This window comes from Pongo abelii, chromosome 11 (assembly GCF_028885655.2).
Source record: "Pongo abelii isolate AG06213 chromosome 11, NHGRI_mPonAbe1-v2.0_pri, whole genome shotgun sequence".
Taxonomy (NCBI): domain Eukaryota; kingdom Metazoa; phylum Chordata; class Mammalia; order Primates; family Hominidae; genus Pongo; species Pongo abelii.
Genome location: NC_071996.2, coordinates 138,235,817 through 138,253,883, shown reverse-complemented (window position 1 = coordinate 138,253,883; position 18,067 = coordinate 138,235,817). Strand labels below are relative to the sequence as shown.

Here is an 18,067-nt window from a genome sequence, read left to right as displayed (position 1 = left end):
ATACTGTCCAGGAGTGCTGCACTCTCACATGTGTGGAATCAGAGTGGCTGGGATACCTCCAGCCCACTTCTATCCATACAGACGGTCCCCAACTTAATGAGGGTTTAGCCGAATGATTTTTCAACTTTACCGTGATATGAAAGTGTTACACATTTGGTAGAAGCCCATACAAGTATTCTACTTTTCACTTTCAGTACAGTATTCAAGAAATTACATAAAATATTCAATACTTTATTGTAAAATGGGCTTTGTGTGAGATGATTTTGCCCTACCGTCAGTCGGCTAATGTAAGCGTCCTGAACACGTTTAAGGGAGGCTGGGTGAGGTGATAGTGTTTGTTGTTAGGTTAGGTGCGTTAAGTGTATTTTTGACTTAGGATATTTTCAGCTTACGATGGGTTTATCAGGATGAACCCCCTCATAACTCAAGGATCATCTGACATCCTCAAAGTCAAGAGGTCTCTAGGTTCACAGATATGTACTGTTCCTGTTTTTCAGCCCATGTATTTTTCATATACCTAAGTCTTTTCATTGTAAATCATTTACTGGGAATTTTGAAAGAAAGGGAAATTCAGAAATTGACTCAAGTCACCTTAAAAATTGTTTATTGTGATCATTAATGGTGATTAATAGACATGTTTTTCTTACGTTTTTATTAAAATAACTTCAGTCAACTGCTACTTTTGTGTCTTCTCCCCTTTCCTTCTTTTTAAAGTCAAAAAGTCTATCTCATATATCATATTTTTAATTATTCAAAAGACACATTTTTTCACATTCCAATATCTTTGAAATTTGGATGCATACTACAGTTGACAGCTTCCTACAGTCTCTGTTGGCCCAACAACAATTAGGATATTATTGACATTGAGGACTAATTTGTGAGGTGCAATTGTAATCACTTCCAGCATTAAAAAAATGCTGTGTCAGCAACATGAACATCAATGACACTGATGTTCACCTGAAATTTGAAAAGAAATCCACAAGTTTCAGACTTTAAATGTGAAAAAGCTTTAGGAATACCTTGACTAAATTATGTCACTTATATGACAGATTTATCTATATTTTAATCTAAAATAATTCTTTCAATAAAATAAAAGTTCTAAGGTACTAGAAATCATTGCATTATAGTTTAATTGGCAGCCTTTTTCTTTCTTTTGTAGTGGTGCACTAAATAGTAGTGCATCTTATAATTTTTGCTATCTTAGGTTTGATGAAATACATGACACATCACCATGAAATATATTCACAGAGATGTTAATCATTTCTTCCCTGCTTTTTTCTTTACACAGTCCTCTACTTCGTTCCAATCTATTTATCTAAGAAATAACAAAGTTCATGTTGAGAGATCCATTTTATAACTTTTACTTGTATAACTTCACTATTTGCTTGTTTGTTCTGTTGGGAAACGTCAGGTTTCTAGATCAGAGATAGATTTTTAATTGCTCACATAGCCATCATTGCGCCATTCCCCATGCATCCATCTCCCTCAGAGTGACAAACCGAGATCCAGATGTAGGAATTTGGGCCACTGGAGAGGAGTATAAATTCTGGAGCTTACGTAAAAGCTGCTGAAAGCTACTGACATAGCTGGTCCTCCTCTTCTCACCCCAGGTAGAGAAAGAGAAAGAGTTTTTGCTCTGAAATGTAAACAAAGGCTCTCTGGAGAGAGAACAAGAAGGTCTCTAGGTCCATCAACCATTGGAATATAAACACCCATCGCTAGGGGAGATGCTGCTGCCGATCTCTCCAGAAGTTACTATCTTTAACTTTCAAGGTTTGTTGCCATTCAAACATCCTTTAACCCAGGTTGCCAGCACATTTTGCTCAGAAAGCAGTGACCATGTAAACATGGAAATACAATTTGTTTCCCCAAAATCATGCTGATTTATGCTAATATCTAAAGAAGAGTCCTGTGGATTGGGAGGTTGGGGGAGGCAAACAGTAAATTCTAACAACTGCTTGATGAAGTGGGAGAGAGAATGTCAAAATCACCAGAAGTCCTTAATGAGAGGGCCCTGTATTTGTTCAGAGGGATTTCATTGGTACGGTGAGTGGAGGTAGAAGCTAATTTCTTAAAGGAACTGGGTATGGACTAAACTATAGGGCCAGAATCAAGTGGGGAATATTTTGGCTGTACTAGAAGGAAAGGAGTCAGAAAATAGAAGGAAGCAGTGTCAACACAGGCAAGCTGGTGTGAGTGTATTTGTGTGGCGAGTGATATGACTATTTCTTTGACAAAATATTCAGTGCAAGTTTAACAAAAATCACAAAACGCTTGATGTGAGTGGATTTCCTGTGGACCCTACTGAAGGGGAGAGTTCTGTGTCTCAGCATCCACTAGTGACAGCCCACGATGTGGCAGGAGCACAGAAGGGAGAGGAGGGAGGCTATGGAGACCCAGGCATCATGGTGAGGGCTTCCACCTGCCACAGGCTGTGGAACTCTGGTTTTGGTGAAGTTCAACCAAGTCTCCCAGGGTTACATTGAATGAGTCTATTTTTATAGACTTGGGACAATGGTTGATTTTCTGTCTCGTGCTTTGTGGCACTACTTTTCTGGGTCATATCTGTCAATAGTCAAGGGGCAGTGAGTCCAGGGTTATGTATCTAAGCTCTTTACAAGCCAGTGGTCATTCTCAGCTTCATGGACGTAGGTTATACCTCTGCCTCCAGCCATCCTACATCCCAATCCTGCTGTTCTTTTTTTTTTTTTTTTAATTGAGGTGGAGTCTCACTCTGTCACCCAGGCTGGAGTGCAATGGCGCGATCTCAGCTCACTGCAACCTCCACCTCCCAGGTTCAAACAATTCTCCTCAGCCTCCCAAGTAGCTGGGATTACAGGCACCTGCCACCACATCCAGATAATTTTTGTATTTTTAGTAGAGATAGGGTTTCACTATGTTGGCCAGGCTGATCTCGAACTCCTGGCCTCATGTGATCCTCCCACCTCGACTTCCCAAAGTGCTGGGATTACAGGCGTGAGCCACCACGCCCAGCCCTGCTGTTCTTAAGGCTGGAAAAACAACTCCAAGCTCATATTCTATTAATAATGGCTGGGGAAATTTTTCTTTGTGGCTAAAATCTGTATGCATCAGCTTTGCATTCACTTATTCATTCATTCATTCAACCCATAAGTACTATATGTCCCAGTCCCCAATTAGCTCACATCTGGAGAAGGAGCTATTAATAGATTAATACGTGTAAAATTATGGCCTAGAGGTCCTGGCATAGTAACACCATCACAGAGGCATGCACAATGCACAATAAAGGAGAGCGTGGCTGTTTCTGCTTGGAGCCTTGGGCAAGACTCCCCATTAAAAGCGTTATAGGCAGGCGAGGTGTGGAAGGATTGGCTGTATGATGTATGCCAATAGAAGAGGTGCAGTTCGGCATTCTAGATCAAAGGGAAACATGAGACAGGACAGCACAAGGGCAAATTGAAAGCTCACTGTCAGGGGAATGTAGAGATGTGCGTTGGAATGTCAAAGAGACGGGCTCTCACTCCCATCTCTGCAGGGCTTTACTATAAAGATTAGTAGCAATGGTCTTTATGCTCATGACCAAGGCGGGCCATAACCCAGCTGTTGATGAAGTGCCCCAGTGTACGTGGTGGGAAGCTTAATGCCTGGGGCAGAACCAGGCTGGTCTTGCTCTGCTGCATTTCCCTGGTTCTGGCACAGGGTCTCACAGAGACTCAGTGTTCAATGAATATTTATTGATTGAAACAAATGAATCCTTTGGTAGTCTGACTCCATGTATTTAGCAATTGTAACATTTATGCTAGCCAAATCAGTGTCCTGGTACCACTTGATATTCTTGAATATGATATAAAAATTTCTGTTGAGTCCCTGGTGCATACAATAAGGTAAGTTTCCAAATTTAGAATTGCATAATCATTTTTACACAACTTAAGGAAGAGGCAGATGCGAGAAGAATCCATGTAATGTGCTGAACATCATGCAGCTGCGCAATTGCTTTGGACTTTCTGTTTTATAGAGACAATGGCTTTCCCTGAATTTCTGAAGGAATACACATTTTCTTGCCTGAGAGCTAGCAGCGAGTGGCTGCCGTGACAGTTTTAGCGACTGAATGCATCCTCGGCTGAATCTCAAGATTCGGTGGATAATAGACTGGTGGTCTGCTGTGCACTATTGCAATGCCGAGCATTCACCCATACAGCCCCTCATGGCTCCTTTTGGAATCACTTGATGGCTGGTATTACTGGGAGCTGTCTCGCCTAACAGCAGCTTCATAGAATGTATTCCCATCACTCTTAAGAGAAATGTCTCGGGGGAAGAGGGGGGAGCTGCAGGCTAAAGCTGTGGGGCTGTTTCTAACAAAAATATGTCTAAGATATATATATATGCACCTAGATGGATAAGTGTAGCAGACAGCCACCCACCTGCTGTGGTTCCAGAGTGACTGTCCCCAGCCCCCAGAGGACAACTGCACTTGCTTTGCTTTTGGAAATTCTCTATTGTGCTCATGCCTTTTATTCTATAAGCAGAGTTAGGGCTTAAAATGTAAATGCCATCTGACCGAGTAACTTCACTCCAAGGCAAATAACAAAGGTTGATATCAAAAAGACATTCCCTGCAAGATCATTTAAAATGGGAAAATATGCAAGGTACTCAAATGCCCAGTAAGGAGAAGCAAATCATATATGTGCAGCAAATGTGAGAGGTTTCCCAAAATTTAACATGTAAAGATACTCATAGTATATTCTTAAATGACATGAAGCAAAAATAATATAAAATTGTGCTGATGGAAAGCTTACAATTATGTAATGTGAACAAACATACAGGCACATGCGTGCACACATATAAACATATACACACACATTTACATGCACAGCCTGGTTCTAAGACTACATCAAGATTGGCTGTCCAGTCCCACTACTGGGTATGCATCCAAAGACAGTGAAATCAATATGTTGAAGAGATATCTGCACTCTTATGTTCATTGCAGTATCATTCACAATAGCTGAGATATGAAAACAAACTAAATGTATCTTGAGGTACCACTAAATGTGGTATATATACATCATGGAATACTATTCACAAATGGTGTCATTTGTGACAACATGGATGAACCAGGAGGACATTATGTTAAGTGATATAAGCCAGGCACAGAAAGACAAATACTGCATGATCTCACTTAATATGTGGAATCTGAAAAAGCCAAACTCACAGAGGTAGAGAGTAGAATGGTGGTCACCAGGGGCTGGGCGTGGGTGGGTGTGGAGATGCTGGTCAAAGGGCACAAAGTTTCAGCAAGAGATAAGCTTTTGAGATCCATTGCATAGCATGGTGACTACAGTTAATAATGTAATGTGCATTTCAAAATTGTTAAAAGATTTTTTTTTTTTTTTTTTTGAAGACAGGGTCTCACTCTGTTACCCAGGCTGGAATGCAGTGGTGTGATCTCAGCTCACTGCACCTTCAACCTCCTAGGCTCAAACAATCCTCCCACCTCAGCCTCCTGAGTAGTTGGGACTACAAGTGCACACCACCACACCTGGCTAATTTTTGTATTCTTTTGTAGAGGTGGGGTTTCACTGTGTTGCCCAGGCTGGTCTTGAATTCCTGGGTTTAAGTGATCCTCCCGCCTTGGCCTCCCGAAGTGCTGGAATTACAGGCATGAGCCACTGTGCCCAGCCAAGAACAGATTTTAAATGTTTCACAACAACAAAATAAGTATGTGAAGTGATATGTTAATTAGCTTGATTAATTCATTCCATAATGTATATATAATCAAAATATTACATTGTACCCTATAAATATATATAATTATTATTTGTCAATTAAGAATATATTTAAAAAGAAGAAAAGAGATTGACTGTGGAGCTGGTGGCGTCCCTGCCCCCCGCCCCCCCGCCCCACCTCTCAAGTATGTGTCTCCTTGCCTGAGGAACTGGCAAGGCCTGTGAAGGGGGAACTGGGGAGGGAGGAGTATAAGGTAAAATTTATGAGACTATTTTTCCAAAGACAGATGACAAAATTCAAAATAAATTGGGACAAGGGACGTTTTTTCCCTCTCCTCCAGAAGTATAGACTTGGGCCATGATTGAGTAGGGCCTGAAGAAAGCACAGTTCTGCTTGGCCCTTGCAGGTTTGGGGCTGTTATAGGGGCTCTTTGGTGGAGGGGGGTGATGTCCTCTTGGATGGCAGTGGCCGTGGTGCTGAGGAGTGTTGCTTGTGCCCTAGAAATCACAAGATGACTTTTGTGAAAGTCACTTCTTCCCCTGTGTGAGAGCCCCTTGTGGATGCCCAAAATCAACTGGGGAGAATGGGAGAGTGAGAGTAAATGAGCCAGGAGAATTGGGGGAAATAGTGCTGGTACCTCCTGAGCACCCATGTACAAGGAGGACCCAGGGATGTTTGAGAGGCCTGTTTAGACCAAAGGCTGCAAGAAAGTGCATCAACATGTAAAGAAAGATGATCTTCTTACTTTGGGAGTATCCATCCTTTTAATTTTTTTCTTATACTTTTTATATATTTAAGTTTTTGAAAGTAAGCATGTATATTAGTCCATTCTTGCATGCTATAAAGAAATACATGAGACTGATCCTGGCTAACACGGTGAAACCTCGTCTCTACTAAAAATACGAAAAATTAGCCGGGCATGGTGGTGGGCACCTGTAGTCCCAGCTGCTCAGGAGGCTGAGACAGGAGAGTGGCGTGAACCCAGGAGGCAGAGCTTGCAGTGAGCCGAGATGGCACCACTGCACTCCAGCCTGGGGGACAGAGCAAGACTCTGTCTCACCAAAAAAAAAAAAAAAGAAAAAAAGAAATAGACTGGGTAATTTATAAAGAAAAGAAGTTTAATTGGCTCATGGTTCTGCAGGCTGTACGGGAAGCATAGTGTCTTCTACTGAGGCCTCAGGAAACTTACAATTATGGTGCAAGGCAAAGGGGAAGCAGGCACATCTCACATAGCTAGAGCAGGAGGAAGAGAAGAGGGGAGAGGTGCCACACACATTTAAGTGACCAGATCTCTCACTTGCATTAATTACCACTTTCAGATACGTAACTTCCTAGAAGAGAAGGCAAGAGGGCAGGCAGAGGCGAGAAATGGTGGAAATAATGCTAATTTACCAGGGATGATGTCATCTGTGGTTCTGGCTAGGGCCAAGTGAGTATGACAGCATAGATGAGTAGGTGTGTGGCTGAAGCTTTGTACCAGGCTCACCTCTATGTTGTTCTCAGGTCCCCAGTGTTGTTGAGACCCCAGGGTGGAAGCTGTAGAATGGTCAGCATTTGGATGCCACATACTGCAATCAGCCCTGGTTGTAGATGGGAAAATGAGGCATGGCATGTGTGCTGACTGTCTCATGGCTGCTCAGCAACTAGTGGCTCCACGTTCCCTTCCTCCTATCTCACCCTGAACAGGCTGCCCCAATTTTTCACACTGAAATCCAGTCACAGCCAAAGCAATTTGGGGCTAAGCAGAAAACCTTCCCCCTGCTCCCTCTGCAGAAGCTGGATTCTTAGTGGCATATACTCTCAATAAGAAGATCAATTTTTCTTGGCTATGAATAAAAGTGATATGATTATACTTATGAAGCCTATGCCTACAGCTTCTATCAAAGTAGTAACGACACTTTGGAAGGGGAAGGGAAGGTGTAACATTCTAAGCATTAGTTCATATTTCAGAGAATTCATAGCTTTTGGATTTCGTGGTATTTGAACAAGAAAAGGAAAACAACTTGAGTTATTTAAAACTATATAGATACACTTACGAATAATTAATGTAAGCATAAACACACCCTTATTTAGTTTCTACCCTCATTTTGATATTCCATATTATTAAGCCAAACCTCCCAGTACTCCCTGCTACCACGCCATCTACCTTAAAGATCATTACATTTGTAAAAAGAAAATTCAATTACTGGGTTAAAATACTTCTGAACTCTGGCTGGGTGTGATGGCTCACGCCTGTAATCCCAGCACTTTGAGGCCGAGGTGGGTGGATCACAAGGTCAGGAGTTTGAGACCAGCCTGACCAACATGGTGAAACCCTGTCTCTATTAAAAATGCAAAATGTAGCCAGGCATGGTGGTGCGTGCCTGTAATCCCAGCTACTCAGGACGCTGAGGCAAGAGAATTGCTTGAACCTGGGAGGCGGAGGTTGCAGTGAGCTGAGATCGTGCCATTGCACTCCAGCCTGGGCGACAGAGCAAGACTCTGTCTCAAAAAAAAAAAAAAAAAAAAAAATACTTCTGAACTCAAAACATTTGGCCTGCCTTGTTAACGACATTTGTCTGTGCATTCCTTTCTGGAAGCTTGTTTCAGCAGAAGTGTGTGGGTATCTAAGCAACCTTTGAGGCTTTGGGTGGAGTGGCATTAGCTTCAGCACCAAACAGCATGGTTCTTGGTTCTGAGTGCCCATTTGAAGGACCTTGAAGCTTTTTAAAAGTACAGCTCTCCCAACCCAGGTAAACTGATCCTGAATCTCCAGGGCTGAAGCCCTGGGCATCTGCAGCGATTGAAACTCTCTGCTGTGCTGTGTACACTCTGGGAGGACTGAGGACTACCCAAACAGAAGCAGTTTTTCAGCTAGATGCTGACAGTCTGGAGTCCCTTGCTCCTTGTAAAGGCAAAACAAGCTAGTACTAGAGCATCTTGAGTAAAAAGAACGAAGCGCCAGAAAAATAATAAGAAAGTTAAAAGATAATTCACATTCTGCTGCCTGTGTTCCTTTTGAATTAAGTTTATTTTAGGAACAGGCTTATTAAATTTGCCTGGAAGACACTACTGTCAGTTTCCATGATATTTTATGAGCTGCCATTATTCTTCCTCTACTGAGAACGCCCTTCCTGAATATGTCTGCCTTTGTGGAGTGATGCAAACACGACTGTTTATGCATCGTGGTCCCAGCATGAAATTCAGCTCCTCCTTTATCTCTCTCACTGTCCATCCCCCTCGCACCACCCAAGCTGAGGTCAGTTAGGATGTCCATTCATGAATGGAGAAGACTTTTCTGGAAGGGTCTTGCATGGCGATGGTGCAGAAGCTGAACAGAGACAGCTTGGTGCTGTCAGGTGCCTGGAGAGCTCGTTCCCTGAAGTCATCTTCCCTGTCTGGTCCCAGCCCCTTGCCTGCCTCCCCTCCCTCTCCCCACTTCCCCTCCTCTTCCCTGCTGTTCCTCCTTTCTCTGCCTCACTCTCAGGTGGGGTAGCTTTCCCTCCTCTGAAGCAGGGTGCCTGCCCACATGCAGCCCTCAGGGGACAGCTGCCCCCACCCACCCACGTAGAGAGGATCCTGAACAAACACCAGCGTCTGTCTCAAAGGACTTTCCACCCCAGGTCTCAGGATAATAAACATTCCACCACCTCTTTGCACATACCACCCACCCTGCAAGTTCACGTCTGTCCTCCCTTCTCCTCTACCTCGGGGCTTTGGCTCCCTCACAGACACGCCTGGCTTTACCCATTCATTCCTCCATCATCTGTTTACTAAGTACCATGTGCTGGGCACTGGGCCTGTCCTTGTGCAAAGGGGCAAGTCGGAAACCCCTGCAGTAACCTCACAAACAGTGGGGACATCGCCGCGCGCCCCAGGTCTGGTCTTCAATGAAAGCTTCCTCCAGGAGAGCCCTAGAGCACTGGGCCCTTTCCCACAGCCGGGCTGTGCCAAGGGCCACTCTGACCCCCGGGGTAGGTGGGCGACTGTGGCATGAGTGTGACAGAGGAGATGTGCTGAGTGTGCGAGGGGTGTGAACATGTATGAGTGTGAGTGTGCCGGGGGCCAGGGGCTGTGAGTGCACGTGAGTGAGAAGGTGGGAGGGTGTGTGTGTATGAGGATGTGTGGCTCCAAGGGGCTTGATCTTTGGAATCGTCTGCAGCTGGATTCCATCCTGATTTGGCCACTTTTGGGGCTGTGAGCTTGGTGTCTCAGGCTTCAGTTTCTCCTCCGGGAGATGAGGTGGCTGAGCATCTGTATTATTAGTTTGTTTTCATGCTGCTGATAAAGACATACGCGAGACTGGATAATTTATAGAGAAAATGCGGTTTAATGGACTCACAGTTCCACATAGCTGGGGAGGCCTCAATCATGGTGGAAGGTGAAAGTCATGTCTTACATGGCAGCAGACAAGAGAGAGAATGAGAGCCAAGCAAAAGGGGTTTCCCCTTATAAAACCATCAGATCTCATGAGACTTATTCACTACCATGAGACCAGTATGGGGGAAACTGTCCCCATGATTCAATCACCTCCCACCAGGTCCCTCCCACAGCACATGGGAATTATGGGAGCTACAATTCAAGATGAGATTTGGGTAGGGACACAGCCAAACCATATCAGTATCCCTCCTGTGGGAGTGGTAGCGAGGAAACCTCTGCAGGACCCTTGCCAGCATACCCAGTACCCCAGGCCAGTGTTCCCAGGGCCTGTTCTGAGCTCCCTTGAGGGTGAAGCACCTTCTCCCTGTCAACGCCAGCTTTACTCCAACTGCTAGAACAGGCTTCCTGCTCCTCCAGCCAGACCCACCCCAGCCACGTCTCTGACCCCCGTCCCCCCACCCCATGGCTCTGATTCTCACCTCCTTCATCCTACCCCACAGGATGTCAAATCTCCCATAGAGCTGTCCATCCACAATTCTGGCTCTTCTATTCCTCAGGCCCACTCACCCCAGGCTCCTGGGCAGGTTTGGCCAATGGTAGGCCCCAGAGGAAGATTAGGGATGAGCGGGAGGAGGGGGTGCTGGTCTGCATCACCTCTCTGCTCGTTGCTGGGTCTCTGGCAGCAGCTCCCAAAGGCAGCCCACCACACTCCATCTCCAGCCCCAGCTTCCTGGCCCCAAACATCACCACTGCCCAGCCTCCCTCCTGCAAAGTGGCTGTGACTGTCAGACATGCCAACCCCAGGTTACTCAGCTTGCCCTGCTGGCTCCTCACCTCCTCTGCCACCCATGCAGTAAGAGCCCCACATTGCATTCTCTTTGTTTGAAATACCTGCAGAGGTTTTGCTTTTGTTAATGTGGCCTTAACAGACACATCTAGTTTAGGTTTCTTTTGTTTGTTTGTTTTTTGTTTTTTGTGCTTTTTTGTTTGTTTGTTTTATTTTTATTTTGAGACAGAGTCCCACCCTGCCACCCAGGCTGAAGTGCAGTGGTGCGATCTCAACTCACTGCAACCTCTGCCTCCTGGGTTCAAGCGATTCTCATGCCTCAGCCTCCCCAGTAGCTAGGAGTACAGGCACACACGACCACACCTGGCTAGTTTTTGTATTTTTAGTAGACAGGGGGTTTCACCATGTTGGCCAGGATGGTCTCGAACTCCTCAGCCGCCTCAGGTGATCCACCTGCCTCAGCCTCCCAAAGTGCTGGGATTACAGGCGTGAGCCACCGCACCTGGCTGGCACATCTAGTCTTTAAAAGGAACCCTCAAATCTGTCCTTTGGCACTGCCTCACCCTCTGTCTGCACTCCATCTCTCCCTTTCCCTCACAACACCTCTTGAGAGCATCACCACCACTCCCTTGTCCATCAGGGTTCTCTTCCAAAGTGGAGGAGAAACTGCGCCCAGCTCTGCTCTTCCTCTCTGCTTCTGCAGATCACCTCACTGGCTCTCAGAATGGCTGAGGCATTTTACGCATGACCCCCAGAAGGATAGAAGCAGCAGTATCAGAACGTGACAGACTTTCCAGAATTTTATGAAATTCTTCTAGTTACTGGTATAGTTTGACTTTTTGAAGCGTTGAAACCTAACCCCCAGGTGATGGTATTAGGAGGTGGGGCCTCTGGGAGGTGATTAGGTCATGGGACTGGAGCCCTCACAAACGGGATTAGTGCCCTTCTCAAAGAGGCCCTGGAGAGATCCCTCAGCACTTCCACCCCATGAGGACACAGTGAGGTGCTGTCTTGGAACCAGAAAATGGGCCCTTGCCAGACACGGAACCTGCTGGTGCCCTAATCTTGGTCTTCCCAGCCTCCAGAGCTATCCAAAATACATTTCTGTTGTTTATCAGCTACCCAGTTTATGATATTTTTCTATAGCAGTCCAAAAGAACTAAGACACCATGTACAGTAATGATAATAAAAATCACTGTCATCGTGTAACATATTTTCTGCACATAGTGTATATTAGGCATCACTCCACTACATGTGTGACAGTTAACGTTTAACCCACATATGTATCCTATGGTACAGGAACCGGTCTTTTATCCTCATCCCTTTAAATGAGGAAACCAGGGCCAAAAGGATTCAAAAGTCGGAGAACCCGCTGTATGCCTATCCTGACTTCAATTTTTCTCCTCATCTTAACTCCTCAACACAGTCACGCTTACCTGGTGTCCCATGACATATTCGCTAACCTACAGGTGAGAACTGAGGCATAGTGAGTGGGTGGGTACCAGAGAATGCCTTGAATAGCCAATTAGCATAGGGCTTGGGGCCTGGGAGTGCACCAGGTGGGGCATTTCTTACCCAGGCTTATGGCATGTGCAGTTGGTGGGAATTACTTTTAATCACCTAAAACAATACAAGGTGTGTGCCAAGGTAAATGCTGCAACCAGGTCATCAAGCCAAGGGGGAATCTTCCAGGGTAGATGGCATAGCTGGACACTGAAGGAGCAGACAGCTTTGGGAGCAGCCGGGGAATAGGTCCAGAGGGCCTGCGGTCATTCTCAGCTGCTGTATGGGTGTCCTCTGTGCTCTGTCCCATGGTGGCCTGCCCAGACATTCCAGGTATTGTGCACTCTGCTACCCAGGCCTGAGCAGGCAGGGCCAGTGCCACAGATGACGGGAATGGGCTTCAAGTTTCAAAGTCCTGGGGAGCTGGTTGGGAGTGTGGTGCTGGGCTTGGGTGCTTGGGTGTGGGTGCTGGGGCTCCCAGACAGTTGCCTGCCTTACCCGTGCCTGGGCCTTCTGAAATGCACCATACCCTTCCATGAGCCTCATGATCCAGGCCACAGCCATGCCTCTGATCTGCTCTCCTGCCACATCCCCTCACTCACTTTGCTGCAGTCGCACTGGCCTGTGATTTGTTCCTATTTCAGGTGTGCTTCTCTTTGCATTTGCTATTCCTCTTCCTGGAGCCTTTGTGGCTCACTCCCTCACTTCCTCCAGGTTTCTGCTGAACTGCCCTATTATCTGAGGGGACTTATCTGAATAGGCTAGAACGCCCACCCCCATCCCATCACTCCTATCCCCTTTACCCAGCTTTACTTTTCCTCAGAGCCCCTACCACATTCCAACAGATTCTCTGTAATGTCCTTCTTCCCCCAACCCCAACAGAATGACGACTTCTTAAGGGCAGGTGTCTTAGTCCATCTGGGCTGCTATGACAAAATACCACAGTCTAGGTGTTTATAAACAACAGAAAATCAGTCCTCACGGTTCTGGAGGATCGAGGTTCTGGCAGATTCTGTATCTGGTGAGCACCTGCTTCCTGGTTCACAGATGATGCCTTCTGGCTGTGTTCTCATACGGCAGACAGGGTGAGGTGGCTCCCTGGGGTCTCTTTTATAAGGATGCTAATTCCAGTCATGAGGGATCCACCTTTATGACCTCCTCACCTCCAAAAGGCCCCACTTTCTAATACCATCATTTTATCATGTTGTTAGGATTTCAACATACACATTTAGGAGTGGGGGTAGACAAACATTTCGATCATAGCAGCAGGGATTTATGTCTTCCTGCTAGTATATTATTAAGGCCTGGAACGTAGTAAGTGCCCTAAAAATGAGTGGTGCTAGCAGAAATACAAAAAGACAAATGATCAAGGCTATTTATTGCAACCCTATTTATAATAATGGAAGATTACAAATGACAAATTTTCATGGATGGATGACTGGTTGAATAACAGTGGTGCTTCCATGTAATGGAGCATTAGGGTGTAAAAGGAAGGAAGATGATCAGAGGCCACAGTGCAGTCATATTAGGCGATGAGAACAAAGAGAACAATATGTTTACATACAATATGCTTCCATATATCTCAGAAAGGTAATAGGAATGATATGGCTTGGCTGTGTCCCCACCCAAATCTCACTGTGAACTGTAGTTCCCATAATCTCCATGTGTCATAGGAGGGACCTAGTAGGAGTTAATTGAATCATGGGGGCAGTTACCACCATACTGTTCTTGTGATAGTGAGTTCTCACAGGCTCTGATGGTTTTATAAGGGGCTTTTCCTCTGCTTCATGCTGCACTTCTCTCTTGCCTGCCTCCAGGTAAGATGTGGCTTTGCTCCTCCTTTGCCTTCTGCCATGATTGTGATGCCTCCCTAGCCATATGGAATTGTGAGTCCATTAAACAAACCTCTTTTCCTTTACACATTATAAATTATCCAGTCTTGGGTATTTCTTCAAAGCAGTATGAAAATGGACCAATGCAGTAAATTGGTACTGGTAGAGTGAAGTACTGCTATTAAGATTTCTGAAAATGTGGAAGCGACTTTGGAACTGGGTAACAAGCAGAGGTTGCAACAGTTTGTAGGGTTCAGAAGAAGACAGGAAGATGTGGGAAAGTTTGGAATTTCCTAGAGACTTGTTGAATGGTTTTGACCAAAATGCTCATAGTGATATGAACAATAAAACCCAGGCTGAGGTGATCTCAGATGGAGATGAGGAACTTGTTGGGAACTAGAGCAAAGGTCACTGTTGCTATGCAGGGAGACTGATGGCATTTTGCCCTGCCCTAGAGATCTGTGGAACTTTGAACTTAAGGGAAATAATTTAGGGTATCTGGTTGGAGAAATTTCTAAGCAGCAAAGCATTCAAGAGGAAGCAGAGCATAAGAGTTTGAAAAATTTGCGGCCTGATGATGCACTAGGAAAGAAAAACTCATTTTCTGGGGAGAAATTCAAGCTGGCAGCAGAAGTTTGCATAAGTAGTGAGGAGCCAAATGCTAATCACCAAGACAATGGGGAAAATGTCTCCAGAGCATGTCAGATACCTTTGCAGCAGCCCCTTCCATCACAGGCCTGGAGGCCTAGGAGGAAAAAATGGTTTCCTGGGCTGTATCCAGGGCCTCCCTGCTGTGTGAAGCCTCAGGACTTGATGTCCTGCATCCTAGACACTTCAGCTGTGGCTTCAGAGGGTACAAGCCCCAAATCTTGGCAGCTTCTATGTGGTGTTGAGCCTTTAGGGTCACAGAGGTCAAGAACTGAGGTTTGGGAACCTCCACTTAGATTTCAGAGGGTGTATGGAAACACCTAGCTGTCCAGGCAGAAGTTTCCTGCAAAGGCAAGGCCCTCATGGAGAACCTCTGCTGGGGCAGCGCAGAAGGGAAATGTGGGGTTGGAGCCCCCACAAAGAGTTCCCACTGGGGTACTGCCTAGGGGAGCTGTGAGAAGAGGGCCACTGTCCTCCAGACCCCAGAATGGTAGATCCACTGGCAGATTGCACCATGCACCTGGAAAAGCCACAGACATTCAATGCCAGTCTGTGAAAGCAGCCAGGAGAGGGACTGTACCCTGTAAAGCCACAGGGGCAGAGCTGCCAAAGGCTGTGGGAGCCCACCTTTTGCATCAGTGTGCCCTGGATGTGAGACATGGAGTCAAACGAGATCATTTTGGAACTGTAAGGTTTAATGACTGCACTATTGGATTTTGGACTTGCATGGGGCTTGCAGACTCTTTGTTTTGGCCAATTTTTCCCATTTGGAATGGGTATATTTACCCAATGCCTGTACCCCCATTGCATCTAGGAAGTAACTAAATTGCTTTTGATTTTACAGGTTCATAGGTTGAAGGGACTTGCTTTGTCTCAGATGAGACTTTTGACTTGGACTTTTGAGTTAATGCTGGAGTGAGTTAAGACTTTGGGGGACTATTGGAAGGGCATGATTACATTTTGAATTGTAAGAACATAAGATTTGGGAGCGGCCAGGGGCAGAATGATATTGTTTGGCTGTGTTTCCACTCAAATCTCATCTTGTTGTGAAAGGGACCTGGTGGGAGGTAATTGAATCATGGGAGTTGTTACCTCCAAACTGTTCTTGTGATAGTGAGTGAGTTCTCACAAAATCTGATGGTTTTATAAGGGGCTTTCCCCCATTTCATGCTGCACTTATCTCTTGATGGCCATCATGTAACACGTGTCTTTGCTTCTCCTTCACCTTCTGCCATGATTGTGAGGCTTCCCCAGCCATGTGGAACTGAGTCTGTTAAACCTGTTTTCCTTTATAAATGACCCAGTCTTTGGTATTTCTTTATAGCAGTAGGAAAATGAACTAATACAAGGAATATGTGTATGTGTGTGTGTGTGCACATGTGCATGTGTAAAAACAGTGCTGGTATAAATCTTAAAAAAACGCTATCTCAGAGGAAAGGGATAGCAGGTAGAGAAGCTAAATTCTTTGAATATGTCTTGTTTTGGAATTTGACTAGAGGAAAGGGACAGCAGGTAGAGAAGCTAAAATTCTTTGAATATGTCTTGTTTTGGAATTTGATTTGGGACATGTAAATATTTTTACATAGTTGCAAAACAAAACCACCATTAAAACCATTCATAAAAATAGAAGGCAAAATAGAACAAATTTCATGATGTATGCATTTGATGTCATACCACACAAAGAGAAACTATTTAAAGTGATTTCCAAATATGGTAATTACAGTATACATTCCAAGTGGGATATAATGTCAGGACCAAAAAAAAACAACCAACCAAACAAACAAAAAAAAGCCAAACCAACCTCCCAAACCCCCAAGCCCTTCCCACCAAAAACCTGCTAAAGATCTTAAACAGTTTTCAGCAATTACCTTTTTGGTGATAGTGTTGGCATTCTTATTTGGAGGCTATTTGTGTGTGAGTAGAAAGCAAATCAGTAATGATGCTGGTGTCATGGAGAACCAGAATTTTCTGTATGGGAGAAAAAAGAATAGAAGTAAGGTTAATCAATTTTAGTAAAAAGCCTATATCCAGAATCTGGATTAGAAGCTAGCAGTGTGAATTAAGAAGTGTTTTATCTTAATTTTTAGAAATTCCCTAGACTTTTTTTTTTCTTTTGAGACAGAGTCTCACTCTATTGCCCAGGCTGAAGGGCAGTAGTGTGATCTCAGCTCACTGCAACCTCTGCCTCCCAGGTTCAAGCGATTATCCTGCCTCAGCCTCCCAAGTAGCTGAGATTACAGGCGTGCACCACCACATCCAGCTAATTTTTGTATTTTTAGTAGAGACAGGGTTTCACCATGTTGGCAAGGCTGGTCTCAAACTCCTGACCTCGGGTGATCTGCCTGTCTCAGCCTCCCAAAGTGCTGGGATTACAGGCGTGAGCCAACATGCCCAGTCAGAAATTTCCTAGCTTTATAAAAGGCCTAGTAACAATGAATCACTATTAATTAGCACCCTTTGAACCCGGATTGTGGTCTCTACATATAATTTCCCACAAAAAGGAACCAGGGCTCTTGAGAAGAATTAATACAGATTCTGCAGTCAAGGAAAATGCAGGATGTGTCTAGAACTTGTCATAATATCAGAGAAACCTGTTGGAGATTATTATAGGCACATTCAAAGAACCAAGGAGGAGAACAGGCAAAGCTAAGCTATCACAACAAAAAGTAAACTCATGATTGCTTGGGGCCCAGATTTGGAGAAGGGTAAGTGATTGCAAAAGGATATAAGACAAAAACCTACTGTTTTTCTTCTTGGGTGAACCTGAACCTGAACCTGAAATTAAGGTTGATGAGTTTTGGAGAGCTTTGTGATAAGGTAGGCAGGTGACCACCAGAGACTTCCTTGAAAGGTCAGCTGGGGCAGATCCCAGGCACAGGAAGCCAAGATGGAAACTGCCCTTTCTAGCTGTTGCCTCTACTCTGCCCTCCTCCTAGATGATCTGTGGTTGTTTTCATTTTTCTGAGCTTCTGACTCATATTGTGAATGGCCCACTTGACCTCTGCATTGGGTGTCTTATAGGCATTCAGTGTTTCCAAATCTCAAGCTGATTTCTTGACCTCTCACCTGCAGCCTACGCATTAACATTACTTTAGGCTTTTCCGTCTCTGGGAAACTACCACCTTCTGATCAGTGGCTGAAGTCAGAACATGGAGTCTCCTTGACTTTTCCCTCCTCTACTGCTCCCAACCCCCAACCCATCAGCAAGATCTGTCTGCTGTACCTTTGAAGAAGG

General features: G+C 45.0%; 1 long non-coding RNA gene across 1 annotated transcript in view; it reads right to left on the bottom strand.

The window, feature by feature from the left end:
• LOC134759565 (uncharacterized) overlaps window positions 1-18,067 on the bottom strand; it is a 35,222-nt gene that overhangs the window by 5,367 nt on the left and 11,788 nt on the right. The window contains exon 2 of the long non-coding RNA XR_010135920.1: window positions 16,701-16,800. This is a non-coding gene — a long non-coding RNA (uncharacterized LOC134759565). The remainder of the gene's footprint in view (window positions 1-16,700; window positions 16,801-18,067) is intronic.